At 48.5% G+C, this 16,521-nt stretch overlaps 1 protein-coding gene across 7 annotated transcripts in view; it reads right to left on the reverse strand.

Moving 5' to 3' along the window:
• Positions 1-16,521, reverse strand: part of NCOA1 (nuclear receptor coactivator 1) — a 265,366-nt gene that overhangs the window by 186,900 nt on the left and 61,945 nt on the right. Inside the window, exon 1 of one of the 7 annotated variants that reach the window (XM_044450329.1) lies at positions 11,894-11,958. The exons of 5 other annotated variants lie outside the window; for them this stretch is intronic. The gene's annotated coding sequence lies outside the window, so the exon portion shown is untranslated. Of the gene's footprint in view, positions 1-8,398; positions 8,441-11,893; positions 11,959-16,521 lie in introns of those variants that run through there. One more of the 7 variants, XM_044450330.1, reaches the window with a different exon arrangement.

Below are 16,521 nucleotides of genomic sequence, written 5' to 3' on the forward strand. Positions count from 1 at the left end.
AAAACCAAGTACAACTGTACTGCATTTGACAGGCACTGTTCCATGTTGAGTTCAAGGTCGCTATTTTAACTGTGATTACATCTTTTACCAGGTGTGGGTAGCACTTAGCAAAACTTTAAGGCACGTCCTGTCCACTCAATAATAGAATATCCCAAGACGCAATCATATATTGTATCCACACCGCCTCTCATCCTCATATCCTGAATTTATCTTGATGTAGGCAATCCAAGGTAAATGAATTCACACTTTTATCCCAACATGGTTTTTTTTTAATTTATTTTGGCTGCTTTCTAGATTTATTTTCTGTACCTGAAAATCATCATCAGAGCTTGGACTTCTATGAAGATACTTCAGCCCTAGAACAATAATAACTTTTTGGATATATTCTGCACTCAGGGAAAGATTCTGGAGCTGTTTTTTAAATCATCGTGGGACCTGTTAAAAGGGAAACTCTGCAATATGATCACATCAGTGTGCTTCTCCAAAGAGCTGAAACTAAGCAGTACTTTTTACAGATTATTGATCTGGATTTATAGCCCTCCCATGCCAAAGTTCAGAACTAGATTCAAATTAAATACAAATGAAATTCAACAAGACCGATTAAGCAATTCTACAGCTGTGTCTGGATTGCTTCAGGTGGGGTGGAGGACACAAAATTTCACCCTAATTCTGGATGGCCCTTTTTATTAGTGCTTGACTGTCTCTAATATTAATTCCAGTCACAGCCCAGAACTGCCTTTTGATCCAAATGAGTAATGACCAAACTGATTCCCTGAAGGCTCTCAAAAATCAGAGCTGAACACACCCAGAATTTAACATAAACTAGCATACTGAAACTTCATGCAACACCAGGATTCATCCCTGGAAAATGCAAAGTATGTTACTAACACACATATATATGTTCACTACATTTTACTAAGGAAAACACGGTTCAAATAACACCTCTGTGGAATCTTATTTCACCCCATTACACAGACCATGGGGCACAATAACAACATAGAAACACAGAAACAGAGTGAGTCAGAAGGGGTCTCTCAGGCCACCTAGTCTGACCCCCGGCACCAGCCAGCTCTGCTCACGACGTGCCCACCATGTGCATGTCCAGCCTATCTTTGAACACCCTCACTGATGGGGCCTCAACTACCTCCCGGAGAAGCCCATTCCATACCCTCGGGGTCCTGACTGTCAGGAAGTGCTTCCTGGCATCCAAACTGAACCTTGGCTCCCTGAGCTTTGCTCTGTTGGAGCGCTTCCTGCCTTCCTCGGCAGGGGAGAACAGGTCTCTCCCCACCTCCGTGTGACACCCCCTCACATGCCTGTATGTTGCCAACAGACCCCCTGAGTCTCCTCTTCTCCAGGCTGAAGAGACCCAGTTCCCTCAGTCTCGCCTCATACGGCATCCCCTGCAAACCGGCCACCAACCTTGTGGCCCTGCGCTGCACTGACTCTAACCTGGCTATATCCTGTCTGTAATGAGGGGCCCAAAACTGAGCACAATACTCCAGTTGCGGGCACACCAGAGTCGTATAGAGGGGCAGTAATACTTCTCTTGATCTAGAAGCCACACTTCTGACTATGCAACCAAGGGTGGCGTTCGCCCTCTTGGCCACCGCATCACACGGCTGGCTCACGTTCAGCCTGCAGTCAACCAGCACCCCGAGGTCCCTTTCGCAAGTGCTGCTCTCCAGCCACTTGCCCCCTAACCTGTGCTTATGACACTTATTCCTATGCCCCAAGTGCAAGACCTTGCACTTATCCACCTTGAATGCCATCCTGTTGTCCTCGGCCCACTTCCATAATCTGTCCAGATCCTTCTAGATCTGGAGTACCTGCTCCTCAGTTGTGGCCACTGCCCCAGTTTTAGTATCATTTGCAAATTTGATCAGCAGACTGTTCACCCCTTCTTCCATGTCGTTGATGAAAAGATTGAACAGGATCGACCCCAGGACAGAGCCGTGGGGGACCCCACTTGTCACTGGCCGCCATCCCGATGATTCCCCACTAATGGTTATCCTCTGCCTTCAGTCAGTCAGCCATGCCCTAATCCACCGGACAGTGCTTTGGTGTATCCCAAAACTCCTCAGTTTCTCCACCAGGATATCATGGGGCACTTTGCCAAAGGCCTTGCTGAAATCCAGGTATACCACATCCACTGCATCCCCTCCATCTAGCCATCTCAAAACCTTGTCATAGAATTCCACAAGGTTTGTCTGGCAGGACCTGTTTTTGCAGAAGCCGTGTTGTGTGGCTGCCAGCCTCCCTTCCCTGTCTAGCATCACTAGATCTCTCTCTATTATGAGCCTTTCCATTGTTTTTCCTACAATGGACGTAAGGCTAACTGGTCTGTAAACATCAAATCATCAGAACTATTGCTTCTCCTCAGTTACTTTCTTTTTCTATAAATGGCCAAATATAATGCTCTTTACTCCTATTACATACATTGAGATAAGCAACTCTTCAGTAAGTTACAAGATTGCCTGTTCTGAGCCTATTCCAATAATTAATAGATAGAACCCAGGTTTTTGGTGCACTTTTTAAAAACTTCTATACAGAGTTCACCCTGCCATCCCATAACAGTTTATAAACTATCTTATTCATCAACATAACAGTCCAGATCTTCTTTCTCTATTGTTCAATTATAATTATTTATTGATGGTATGCAAGCTGTTTGGCAGGCTATTTAACAAAATCTTTGGGGCCATTTGGCATATAGCTCACTATTACAACAGACTCTCTGAGAGCATGATATTAATATCCCCCAATAATATAGTTACTGCAGGTAAATGCAACTCATATCCTCTAATTTCGCTTAAACCACAAATAATCTCTGTCCAATAAAACTTAGCCAGATCACACCACCACCACACATGTCCCCCTTCTGCTCCTAGACAGATCTCCAGAAAACTGTTCATTACTTCTGGGAAGACCTTTGACATCATAGTAGGTATAAAGTACCCCAATATATAATTTTATAAAATGGATTCTTTTCCTAGTTCACATCTAGTGCATTTTTAAAGGAACATACAGACACGCAGACCACTGTAGAGCCTAAACAGAAATGTTAAGTCCTCTCTCTCCGTTTTGTTTAACTTCTGCAGTTACATCGCATCCTGGCCACAGTGACACAAGTGACATTGGTTACCTCCCGTTTGGACTACTGTACTGTGCTCTATGTGGGGCTGCCCTTGAAGATGGTCTGGATACTTCAGATGGTGCAAAATAGAGCTGCCAGGATGCTGTCGGGGACTGGGTGTTATTCTCACATAACTCCAGTCCTCTATCAGCTCCATTGGCTTCCCATCGAAGTCCGGGCTCAATTCAAGGTGCTGGTTATTGCCTATAAAGCCCTAAACGGCTTGGGGCCAGGATACCTAAAGGAACGCCTGCGTCCATATTTGGCCTCCCGTCCTCTGAGATCGGCAGCAGAGGCCCTCCTCCGGGAAACCTCTTTGAAAGAGGTTAGGAGACAGAGTACTTGGAGGAGGGCCTTCTCTGTGGTGATGCCCTGACTATGGAATGCACTCCCTAGAGAGGTCTGCCTGGTGCCTTCATTATATGATTTTCGGCGCCAGGTCAAGACCTTTTTATTTAACCAATATTTGAAAGTTAGTTCATTTTAATGGTATATTTATTTAATTTGTTTTAACTATGTTATTTTATACTCAGTCACAGTGTAGCCAATTTATTTATTTTAGGATTGGTGGGGTTTTAATGTTTGTAAAACACCCAGAGAGCCCTCTGGGCTATTGGGGTGGTATATAAATGCAATATATAAATAAAAAATAGTAACTTGGACAGTTAATATTCTGTGTAATTTGGGCAAGACCCACAGATCCCTCTCCTGTCTCAGATCCCATCCCCAAACAGAGACCTGCAAACCAGAGAACTGTCAGGCAGGGCACCTCTCCAGAGAGACGGAGCTGCCCTGGGCCAGCCTACCCCACGCTCCACACCTGTCAAGCCAGGCGTGCTGCTGCACCTGGTCACCTGAGGGACCCTCTTGAGAGAAGTTCACACATTCACTCGTCCCGTCGCATTTCGGTATGACAGAGATGTCAGATATTCTCTAGCTCAGAGACAGAGCTAGAGAATATTTATTTCATCAGAGCAACATGGCTCTTATCAACGTGCCTTGGGATCCTTGCACTGCTGTGCATATTCTCATACCGTTTTCCCTGCTGCCCCCACTGCAGGAAGCCCGTAGCCATTCCGGTCTTTTCGCCATTGTAAAAATGATAAAAGGTGCTTTGGTGGCACCGCACCAGTGTTCCCACATCTTACGAACTTTGAGGAAGAGATAAAAGGGTGTTCAAGGTTAGAGAGCAAAAGAAATGTCAACTATATTCAAAAAACTGCATCTGAGAAGCCTTTTATTTCTCCCTAAGAAAAACCTTTCAGCTGATTCTTGGCACTGAAAACAGGAGTGTGGATTTTAGACTTTCTGAAGCATAGGCCTTCCAACCAATATAAATACATGGCTCCATCCAGCATGCTTGCTCTCCACTTCACACATGCGGTAAAGCAGGCTCTTTGTCTGCGGGAGCTCATTACCGCAGTGCCTGCGTCAGTGGCGGAGGTGCCATACGCCTGTTTCGTGTGCCGAGGGAGCCGGCGTTGTCACTCCGAGCGAGTCTCTCGCATGCCGCGGTTTAGCCACACTAGGAAACAAGCCTACAGGATGCCCCGAGACACAATCCGCAGAACTCAGTGCGCCCCGCCATGGGGCCGCAGAGCTGCAGGGAAACACTCTCGCCCCCCACTGGCAAAGAGCAGAGGCAGGTGTACCCTCCTGCCAGGCAGGAAGAGCTTCGGCTGCAGGGGAAACCAGCTGGACCCCCCGGTTGGTCTGAGGGAGGGAGGAGACCCGCCCCAACTGGCCCGCCGGTCTGTGGGTGGCAACGCACCCGTGCGTGCATTATGGCATATGCGCTTGCCCCATTCGCTGGATACCCAGATATACCCTTCGGGCACTGTATCCCGCACACACGACGCACCTAAGCGTCCAAACTTGCAGGTGTGAGTGCTTCCAGCGCACAGGGTTGTCGCTGCCCCTCTCCTTCCACTCCGCCCTCCAGATGGATGCCCCACTTCAGCCCTCCAGATGGAGCAGCACAGAGGGAGAGGGAAGGAGCCTGGGCACTGCCTGGATGTGGCATGGGCCACCAGCCCCAGCTTCCCCCCCTTCCCACCTTCTGCCCCTTCTCCTCCTCTCCCAGGCCAGCTCCTGGAGACCCTTCCAGCGCCCAGGTCTTTCCACACCCACCGCCAGCGATCACAGTGGGAGTTTGGTGGTCAATGTATTCAGTCAGGACTTCGAATGATCCCACCCCACAGGACTGTACCGTTTAACAAGCATTCTTGATATTCTCCATTTTCTCCAAGGTTAAAAACAGGGACACGACAGGAGGATTCCCTGTCTCAATGGCGCGCAGAACCAGGTACACTAAACTACACAGTGGTGCACTTTTCAAGGTGATTTTGTTCCACTCTCATTTGCATTTAGGAATATTTGAATACTGCTAGATATCCATGCATTGCACATGTTTTGCAAGATTTGCTTCCATTCATATTTTAATAGTCCCATTGCACCTTAAGAGCTTAAGGCCAGCCATGCTGGATCAGGCTAAAGGCCTTTCTCAAGCAACCGTCTGCTTCCACAGTGGCCAACTGGAAGCACCCCCCCCCGGGGGGGGGGGTCACAGGGAGGAGAGGACTGCAACCGCACCACCCTGTTCAGGTTTCCCAGCCACTGGTACCTGGAGGCAGACTGCCTCCGATATTGGAAGTAACAGCCAACCATGTTAGGCTTAACCTCCACGAATCTGTCTACCTGGGTGCAGGTGCAGTCCCTGCCAGCGTTAACGAGCCGTCTGCCAGCTTCTGCACATGGTGCGGAACAAAGAAACCACCTTGCTCTTTGCCTCGCAGAGCAAAATGTCTTGGGCATTTTTAGTACCATCGCTGATCAGCTCCGTCTGGAGTACTATGAAACAGAACGCTCTACGCGGCTGAATATTTTAATATATGATGCCCTATAACCTTCCCGGCCTAGCACGCTCCAGAAGTTTGGCACTCCGATCTGCTCCAGGCAGCACGGCCAAGAGTCAGGAATGCTGAAAGTTATACTGCAAAACTTCTGGGGAGGCACCAGGGTTGGGAAAGACATAAAGCTCATTGTGTTTACCTGAAGATGGGCTTTCGCCTGAAGCCTATTAAGCCCATCAAGTCTTCGGTGTCGTGCATACTTGGCGCGAGGACCCAACCACTCTCCTCCTCTGCTGACTGCTGCATTCCCACCTTGGGCTCTGAACTACGAGGAACGGGCCTAGCGATTCAAGCACTCTGCAGTCGCAGAAAAGGGGGCACGTCATGCGAGACCTTTGCTTCAAAGCGAAGCTCTAGACCTCATTATAAACAGGCCCTTCTATTTAGTCCATTGTTGCTGAATATGGCAATCCGAAGCGGTTTTCGTAATCCTCCTAAAATGTACTCCCAGCGTATACGAAGCTGCCAGCCGCACAGATGTGTCTACTCCTCTTTCCATGACTTATCCCTGCTTTAAAGATTATAGAAAAGACCGTTATAGGAATCGTTCAGGAACTAAACTTTGGCAAGCCCGCAAGCTCAATGGTTAATTGAATGTTCGAGGGAAATGCATGCAAGGGCCGCTGGGTAACCTATCCCAGAGAGGCCCAGACGGAATCTTCTACCTTTCACTTGGGTTTCTGGCATGTCAGGGCCCACGGCTCTCAGAGAGGACTCGGCAAGGGCTCAGTGGCCTTTCGGTAAGAGGGAGAAGACAACTGCACAAGCTCTTTGTCACAGCTGTCTTGGACGAACCGTGAGGCTCCTGAGGAAGAGCCTCCAATTCACCCTGCCTGACTCCACATACAAACCCCTCAGTACTGTTCTGGTTGTGAGTGGTCGCTGCAGTGGTCTGGAAACAGCCCGGGTCTAATAGAAAGACACTTCTGAAGAGACTTCCTTATGTTATAATGACAAAGCCCTGGCTATGCTCATGTGGAGCTATAGTCCAGCCTCCCCCAACATGGAAGCCTTCAGAGGCATTTGGGCCGCAACTCCCAGAATTCCCATCCAGCAGGGTCATTGGCTGGGAATTCTGGGCCTAGCACTCTAAACGTGTCTGGAAGACACGAGGTTGGGGAAGGCTGCCTTAGTCCATCCGGTGCAGGACTGTCTAGGCTACTAGTCATGAGCAGAGCCGGCTGGAGCCAGGGGTCAGACTAGATGGCCCAGGAGACCCCTTCTGACTTGCTTTGTTTCTACGTTTCTACTATTCCCCAAATCTTCTTTCTTGCCTGCCTAGTGGCAAGGCTCTTCCTGAGAACAAATTTATTTATTTATTTATACCCTGCCTTTTTTCTGCAAAGGGCTCAAGGCAGCTTACATCATTCTCCTCCTCCATCTTTTTCCCCACAACAGCCACCCTGTGAGGTAGGTTGGGCTGAGAGTCTGTGACTGGCCCAAAGTCACCCAGTTGGCTCCATGGCTGAGTGAGGACTAGAATCCAGATCATCTGAGTCCCAGTCCTACGCCACACTGGCTCTTCTGGGACTATGATAAATGAGGCTGTTATTTGTAACTTTGCAAAATCTTGTGCACTGTGTTTAGAGAGCCAGTGTGATTTCGTGGTTAAGAGTGCAGGACTGGGGCTCAGGAGTTTGGGGTTCTAGCCCCCCCTCAGCCATGGAGGCAACTGAGTGACTGAGAGCCATTAGCAGACACTCAGACCAACCTACTTCACAGGATCATTGTTGTGAGGATAAGATTGAGAAGAAGGGAAGAATTATGTAAGCTGGCCTTGAGTTCCTTGAAAGGAAAAAGGGCAAGATATAAATTAAAGAAATAATCATTTTCAGTCTCTCAGATTCAAGAACAGCCTCCCTCCTACCACTGCCAGTCCTAAATCATTTCAAAAGGGGATGAAAACCGAATCAGAAAGTAGCATAAAGAAAGGAATACAGAAATGCTCTCAGCACATCTGCGTATCGATGATTCAGCTGTGTTAGCATCATGCCCTGTGCCACCTCAACCCCAAAGACAGTTCGGCTGCAGCAGAGTTCTAGCTTCTGGACAAAATTCAGAGGTTTCACTGCTGCAGAGGCAGGATGCATGGTCTACCTCTGTCTCTCCCCAGCGTAAGGAACTGTGGAACCCGTCCTGGAAACACGGGGAAGGAGTCAGCATGCGCAGCCCGTCTACTGCGCCTTGCAATCTACCTGCCCGAGGCGGCCAGCCCCGTCCCTCCCCTTACAGCTTGCTTCCAAAAGCACCGCAAGAGTCACCTGACAAACCAGCTGGCACACCACTGGAAGGCAGCTTCCCTTTCTCAGATCAGATCAGACCAACCTTTAAAGCACTTCAGGAAATTACATACTTCTAAACCAGGAGAGGAAAATTCTAATTCCCAAATTCTAGGGGAACTGGCAAGACTGATGCACTCCTCAGTTTCCTTGTGTTGTTCTTTTAAGTTTCTACCTGTGCGGATGCAAAATGAGAAATACATTAAAATAAAACCCCAATTCACTATATTCTGATTCCTTGCACTATCTGTCCATTTATCAGGAGTTACCAAAATATTTTGCTTTGGACGGTAGCAATTTCAGAATAAAACTCCTGTCGGATAAATGAAATACACCCGACTGGCATTCAGCCATTTGCTGCATTTATGAAAGTTGATATGCTAATTTCATTAAGGGCATAGATCTAAAACTGCAAGTTAGCTGCAATTCATAATATTTTTGAGATCCTCTCTGCTGATCAAATCCTCAGCTTGACCTCAATTCAAACGTGACATCAGCAATGCCACGGCCAAGAAAGCGCATTACTGTGCAGGCCCAAATGCCACACGGTGCCGCACCGGTTAAAAGTGGAACTTACACTGCACCCCTTTGTCATGGCGGCAGCTCCCAGAAAAGTATGCGAAACACACAGCTGTGTCATCGGCTCCATGCTTTCGGAATGACACCGGCCACATGGAAGCCACCCTCAGCTAATACCATACTAAGGTCAGGTCGTGAATAGCACCGAAGAGTTCTGCAGAGTTACAGCAGAAAGGTGTCAGTCCTTCAGAGAGCTGACTTTACGAACCCGTTCCTCTCCCCTGGTCCAAACGCATTACCAAAGGCCTCTTGGCTCCTTTAGACAACCAGAAAGCTTTCGAAGAGCCTGCTAAGAAAAAATTACTGACCACTGAGGAAGCGTGTGCTGCAGAGAGGCAAGACGCAACCTTGGGCCGGGACAATTTGGAGGCTCCCCTTTCTCTGCTTTCTGCCTACAAAATACAGGATCAGCTTGCTTTTCTGCAAATGACCAATTTCATTTTTAAAGAAGTAATTGGTATGGTAGATTGACAACTACTTCACCCGTGGCCTGGTGACATCTTATTATCTGGATGCCTGCAATTCAACGTATAATTAACACCCACAAATGGATCTTGCAGGCAATTCACCTATTGTGCTTGGATTTCTCTGCATTCCCAAGGCCTATGCATTTGCCATGGGATTTTTTTAAATCTGCCATTTCTCTCTTTATACGGCTGCTAGACCTTGTTAATGGATGCCAAGGTCTTTGCTTCCCTTAATGTCATCACAGGCTGCGGCTCCTTGAGCGATTCAGCAGAGATGATCAATTGTGGGAGGAACTGACGGGTGTTAAGAGGCATCTTAATGCGGTTTCCATGTGCTTCAAAAGGCAGGACAGAAAGTGAACTTTAGCCTGCTACAAGTTAATTGCTGCTTCTAATAATAATTTGCGTAGCACTCTGCAATCTTCGTTACAGAAATCTGCCTCACCACAGCACTATGCGCTGGGCCACAATTATCCCCTGCACTGAACCACCTGGTGATCTCGAGCCCATGGCAAATTCAAGGCTACGCAACAAGTCTTTGGCAGGCGCGAGAAATGCAACCAGATCTCCCAGGCACAGCGCTGCAGCGGGCCTCAGCCGTTGAGCAAATTAACGAAACGGGGTTGCAGCTGAGAAAAATATTGCATGTGATATACATGACTGCACTGCACTGAAATATTTACCCAGTGCTCTCAAACACCCATCATCCCAAAAGCAGCATTTTTGCACCTAAAGACTGCAAAGACCACCTAATGAAAGTATGAAATCAGTCCTGGCTGTGTTAATGGCTCTCTTGAGGAGAAAAAAATCCCAAGACACAGGCGCTGGGGCAGAGGCTGCAGCTTCTGCATGTGTGGAGTTGAAATCCAACCTGCTGAGGTTCAGAACAGCTGGATTTCGTATTACAAATATGGTAAAGCACTCCAGGCAGGAATTTTCCTCTCTCCCTCCATATTAAGATTTGATATTTTATAACAGGAATCCCAACAGCCTGGAGCAGATGTTGCTGTCATTCTGTCTGCCAAAATTCATAACATTTGATGGCAAGTAGTATTAAAACAAAAACAAAAAAAAGCCAGCGCAATAACGAAAGATTAATATAATTTGCTAAAATCCTGAAAAATGAAGGCTACTGCATGTTACTGATGTTAAATCAAATCATGTTGGAATTTTAGTGATCAGGTTCCAGCTTTGGCTTATCTTTTTATAAAAAGAGGGTCTGAAATGGATTTTGACACAGACTCACTTCAGTCGGAGCATTCATTCTTAATATTTTTTTTCTGTACAAATCAGAAGAAGCCCAGAAGAACAAATCAGGAGGAGTAATTTGAAATTGTCCCGCCCCAGCATTCCTAAATGCATTCTAAAACCATCCAGCTCAAGTGTAAAACTAGAATATTCTTATTTTTATGACACTGCATTTATATCTCATCCTTTTTCCTCTTGTGAGGAAACCAAGGCAGCTTACAAGTTTCCCCCGCTTCTCCATTTCATCCTCACAACAACCCCGTGAAGGAGGTGAGGCTGAGTGTAAGCAATTGCCCAAAGCCCCCCAGGGGGCTCCATGGCTGGGTGGGACTTGAACTTGGGTCTCCCAAGGCACCAGTCCAACACATGAACCTCCACAGCACACTGCATTTCTGGTTCGAGCTTGACATCCCAAATTACATGCCTCCTCCTCCTCCTCTCCCTTTTTTTTGGTCTGGTGAGTTTTCTACAGCAATTCTTGTAGTGACTCTTCTGCAAAGAAATGATTCAGAACTAGCACCAGCAGTTTCTCACTCTTAAAAGGCAAACAGCTTATCACAGAAACATTACGAGCATTAAAACAAACACAGGCTACAAAAGGCAGATCAAGTTGAAAACAAGCCAAGGTGCCTGTCCCCCCCTGTGGGGAGAAGTGCCCTTCTTCACACACAAAGGCTTCTGACAAACCACGAAGGCGTGGCACCATCGCAGGGTCACCGTGACCCGACAGCCCCGAGGATAAACAGAGCTCATTCCGAGTGAGGGCACGGCTTCTTGAGCTGGAATATGCCTACCTTCCTTGCAAAGCCAAGCAGCGGCTGTGTGTGTGTGTGTGTGGTGACCTGATCCATGCAGCAACCTCGCCTGACAGGGCAAGGGCTGCTGTGGCAACACCAACTGGTTCCAGCTGCCACTGAGAAGCATGAAATGAGCCGGCCTCCTCGCTCTTCGGGAACCACTGGCCGGGGATCCCACTGAGGTCCCCTGAGCTGGGCTGCTCTGCAGCCCAGAGGAGCCCAGCCAGACTGGACATTTTACTCAGCATGTTCTGTATAACTTGGACACTAGAATACATCAGCATGACCCAAAACATGGCTTGCCCCCTTTCAGCCCCAAAGCACACCGTCTAGGTCCTGGCGAAAACCCAGTGAAAAGTACAGAATGGGGAAAGGGGTGGTCAGATTCTGAGTAGATAACAGTAAGCAGCCAAAGTGGCGAAAGAGCCAAACCGGCGTAACACCGTCTGGCTGGCAAAGGCCTGCGCAAACCGCCTACCTGGCTTCCTGCAGCGCTTGTGTCAGGTTGGCTTGTGCGTTCCCGTTCTACAGAAAGTGTGCTGAGATCTCGGGGGGCACTAGAAGAGAAAGAGCCCAAATCTCATTTTCCAGTGGCCTCTCTCTCCAGGTGGAAATTCCAAAGCCATCACTTTTGTTGTGCTTGCCGACTGTCCTCCCCATCTTTGAGGTGGACCTGAGAAGAATTTTCATGGTTGTGGTCCCTGGGTAGTTTATTATTCGGGAGGGTGGCTAAGTGCTGGCTCTCGGGCCTACTGATGACCTCAGCTAATCAGGTAGCCTGGCCTTTTGCTTAAGCAGAGACTGGCAGCTGGTTGCAAAAGGGAGGTTTCTGTCTTTCGGCCTTGGGTAAGAGGGACTCGGCACCGCCGGGCTGAATGAGCCACTCCTGGCTGACAGTAACCATGTATGCGCTGCCTCTTTTGGCAAGAGCACCGAAAGGGAATAAAATGCTACGGCAGTTCAGGAAACATCTCCCTTCCCCTGGATGGGTGGTATTCAAACAGGTGATCCAGCACTGCATTGTCATCTTATTCACTAAATGATTCCCCAGATGGCTGGGATCATTTTTGGAAGAATGAAGTCCTAATTTGGGGGGGGGGGGGTGAGAATATTAGTGAGTATATCCGCGTTTATCATTCTCCTTCACATGCACACAAGGCAAAAAGTGAGAAGGGACACTTTTGGCATGGCTTTCGTGTCAAAATAACACTAGTGAAAGAGTGGCAAACATTTTATGCAAAGCTTTTATTCTATCCAGCCTTCAGTCTTCCCTTAATAATTATATTTTACTTCTTTCTTTCTTTCTTTCCTTCTTTCGGAGACTTCTATGCCGCCCCATTCGCCGAAGCCTCGGGGCGGCTCACATCCATAAATAAACTTCCTTAAAATAATATAAATTAACAGTATAAATTAAGTCACTCTGGCCAAAGAATAAAATGAATAAATACTATTAACAATTAAAATGACATTTGAATAAAAAGGTCTTGGCCCGACGCCGAAAAACAAATAACGACGGCGCCAGGCGGAGCTCTCTGGGGAGCGCATTCCATAGATTGGGCGCCACCGCAGAGAAAGCCCTCCTCCGAGTAGCCACCCTCCTAATTTCCTTCACGGAGGGTTCCCGGAGAAGGGCATCTGTTGCTGATCTCAAGGGGTGGGCGGGCATGCATATATGGACGTAAGCGCTCCTTCAGGTAATCAGGACCCAAGCCGTTTAGGGCTTTATAGGTCATCACCTATCATTTACGTGACAGATCAAATACACAAACAGAAGAACTATGGAGACAAACCAGACTTGATTACTATCATCCTAGGCTGACCACTAACATATCAAAGCAAACAATGATATTACATCATTTCAAGACATGGTCACTGCAGCTCTGAAAGGCTTGAGAAGTAGAAGTGTAGGCAGGAAAAAGAACTACACTAAGTCAAGCCAACCCCCCCCCCCACAAAAAAGCCTCCCTAGAAAGGAAGTAGATGTAGAGAGAAGGGGAAGAGAGCAAGAGGAGGTGCCTGGCCGCAACACAATCAGGATTTCTACCACCTTCTGTACACCACCCTAACGTGTCCTTTTCCTGTAAGCTTAAACCTTGCTCTAGTATTCCAACAGCTGTCAGACAAGGCAGGTGGGACAAGCACAGCTGAACCAGGCGAGGGTGCAAAAGGGATGCGGGGTCTCTGTCAGGTGGGCACACAGGGGTTCCGGGGTCTCCCAAGCGGAGCAGCTGGGGCCTACTTCCTTGGGCTGGAGGCTGCATGAGTGTCCTGCATGCAGACATCTCCAGGGCCCGGCCCCAGCGCCTCCAGGTAGGCCCAGAAAGACCCCTGCCTGGACAGCTGTTGCCAGCCGATGTCACAAGGAACGGGCTGGCCGAGAGGCTGTGGCCGCGCCATCCAAGCACCACGTGGTGGAAGCATCAGGAGAACTGAGATACCTGGGTTCTTGCACTCCCTTTTCTGAACAAAGCGATCACCTTGTCTAATAGAAAGGAGGGTTAGCAACATAAATGCCAGGGCACAGTCCCAAAATGCAAATGGGAGGAGATGAATCCCTGTGCCCCATTTAAGTGGAAAATGGCTGATCTTCAAATAAGAAATGTGAAAAGCCATTAAGAGAATCAGGGCGGGGAGCGCTCAAGAGCTGTTTGGAGAGTCTGTCTCATCATGATAATAAGACTATTATACATTCAGCTGCTTTAGATGTTAAAAGCTTTTAGGACTCTCCTCTGGCAAACTTCGGTGCCATTTCCAGACTCTCTTAACTCAACAGGAAAGATGGGGTTCCTTCCATGATCCATTTTGTAAGACTAATAAAAACTTTCCACTTCCACCTCGATGTATCGTTAACGCCATGAAGCTGCAGAGCTCTTCTGACCAGGCACCCAAGCAAAGCAAAACAAGCGTTTTATTTGCAGTCGGACTTTTTAGCATCGCACCAAGATGAATTGGGAGTGCAGCCTGTTGGACCTCAGGGCATCTTTGCAAAATGAATTTTACAAAGCAGCAAACCTTCTGAATGGGGGCATTCAAGACCAAGCTGCCCTATAAAGTGACAGGACAGGATGGGATGCCCCAGAAACGACAGGGCAGAGGGAGCTTTGGCAATAAAATGAGGTTCTGGCAATGTGAGGAAGAGCCCGGCAGGTGTTCTGGCCCTGCACGAGCACTGCCTTCCCCCTCTTCTCTTGGGGAACGGTAAGAAGCAGGCGCTCTTTCCTCGCGGCCCAGGGGTGTCCTTATGCAGACTGCCACTGGACAGCAGAGCCTCTCCATGGGTTTGCTCGCTGGGCCACTTCCCATGCCATGCCCCCGGCTGCCTCTCTCAGAGGAGGTCGCCCCCAAGCCAGCTGGGAGAAAAGCCTGAAAAAGGAGATTCACCCAGGAATCCAGCCTCTGGGCCTAGAACGGGTTTTGAGCAAGCTGCATGGGTGTCCCCTGGACGAGCAAAAGTTTCACCGGCGAATCCCCAGGACGCCCTCCCAAAGCCAAAGCTGGACCTCTCAGGGTGGCAGGTTGATGTTGACTGAAAAGACTTCAGGGGAGATCTCTTGGCTGTGGCTTGCTCCCCATCCTCCTCACCTGGCTGTCCCCTAGCAGGCTGAGTGAGGCCTCCTCCTGAAGGCCTCCAGGATCCCAGCTGAGTGGGCAGGTGAGCAAGATTGCTTGGGCATGGAAAGGGGACTCTCTTGTGGATCCTTAGGCTTGTCTGAGGAGAAATCCCATTGGTTCAGCTTTTCCCCAGAGCGTCGGCATTCCCTCCTGCTTGGTTACATAACTGGGGTTGAGTCTTCCCCCTGCTAACCAAGCCGGTGGCTCGGAAGCAAGAGACTGGAAGCAAAAGCAAAAATCCCGTCCCCTTCGAAAGGGGAGGCAGGCCATGCAAAGTGGGCCCATAACTACATCATATTGTACACATAACTACATCACATTGCCTTCCTGAGAAGAAAATTATCTCCTCGTTATGCATATTTTCCCCATTTGTTTTATCCGTTCATATGACATTCTTCGAAGATAAACATTCCAAGGGCAGGACAAAACAAATACAAAACATTAGCATATCGCCTCCCTGTCCTGGTGGGTGTGCACCAGCCGCCAAGGCCTAGCAGTGGAATGTGTGGACTGACAAGTAAACAGCTGCTTCCAAAGACACCTGAATTCTGCTCAGCCAAACCCCCAAAGCAGAAGGAAATCGTGCCTGGATTTTTGCATGTTTAAAAAAGAACCCCGTGTCCTGGCTGGGTTCTCTATATCCCAGAGCAAGCCATTTACAAATGTTTTACTTGTGTGTTCTATCAGGGTAGAGCCAATTAACTCCCTGGCGTTTGAAGTCTGAAGTGAATCTGCTTGGTCGTAATTGTCTCTTATTCATACAAGCTTGTATCAACTAAGCTAGCTCTTTGTCCTGAGAAAAGGGAATGCAGAAATGGTTCAGCTCTGAACATTTTCAAAGGTGATTCAATAAGGTTGCCTCTTTGACTGGCTCTGGAACACCCTCTTCCCCTGGAGGAGATGGTTTTCCGTCCGTGTAATGTGGCAGTCAAGGATTATCAATGTAAACACGAAGGAGACACACAAACAGGTGCTTCGAATTCAGCCACGTGGATTCACGTGTTCCAACGTCTGTCAGGAACAAGTGGAGATGGTGGCCCCAGCAGGAATCATCAGTCATTAACCTCTGAAAATGCAGCTCCCGGGGACAAGGGCAGCTCTCTCACCACACGCAGTGGACAAGGATCGAATGGCTCTCCCCATCACAGGGCACAGGAGGGTACCAGGCAGCTGACTGTCACCGTGGGCTCATCTAACCCAGCATTGCTGATACGGTTCTCCAGGGTTTCAGGCTGAAGCAATGCTGCAGATGGAACCAGAGGCTTTTTGTACGTGAAACACATGTTCTAGCACTGGGCCACAGCCCTGGCAGCATCTCACTGGAGGTCAGGGATGGTACAAGTAGGGGTGTCACTTGGTCCAGCCAGGCAACTGCGTTTCCGCGTTCTGAGCAGCATGTTCACGGTGTCCCACACTGCTCCTGCCAACACGGAGTTCGTGCCAGCTGCGTCTCTGGAGACTCACGGCTACAAATATGAAATATTAACTTGGGAC

This window comes from Varanus komodoensis, unplaced genomic scaffold, assembly GCF_004798865.1.
Source record: "Varanus komodoensis strain SLA01 unplaced genomic scaffold, ASM479886v1 scaffold64, whole genome shotgun sequence".
NCBI lineage: Eukaryota > Metazoa > Chordata > Lepidosauria > Squamata > Varanidae > Varanus > Varanus komodoensis.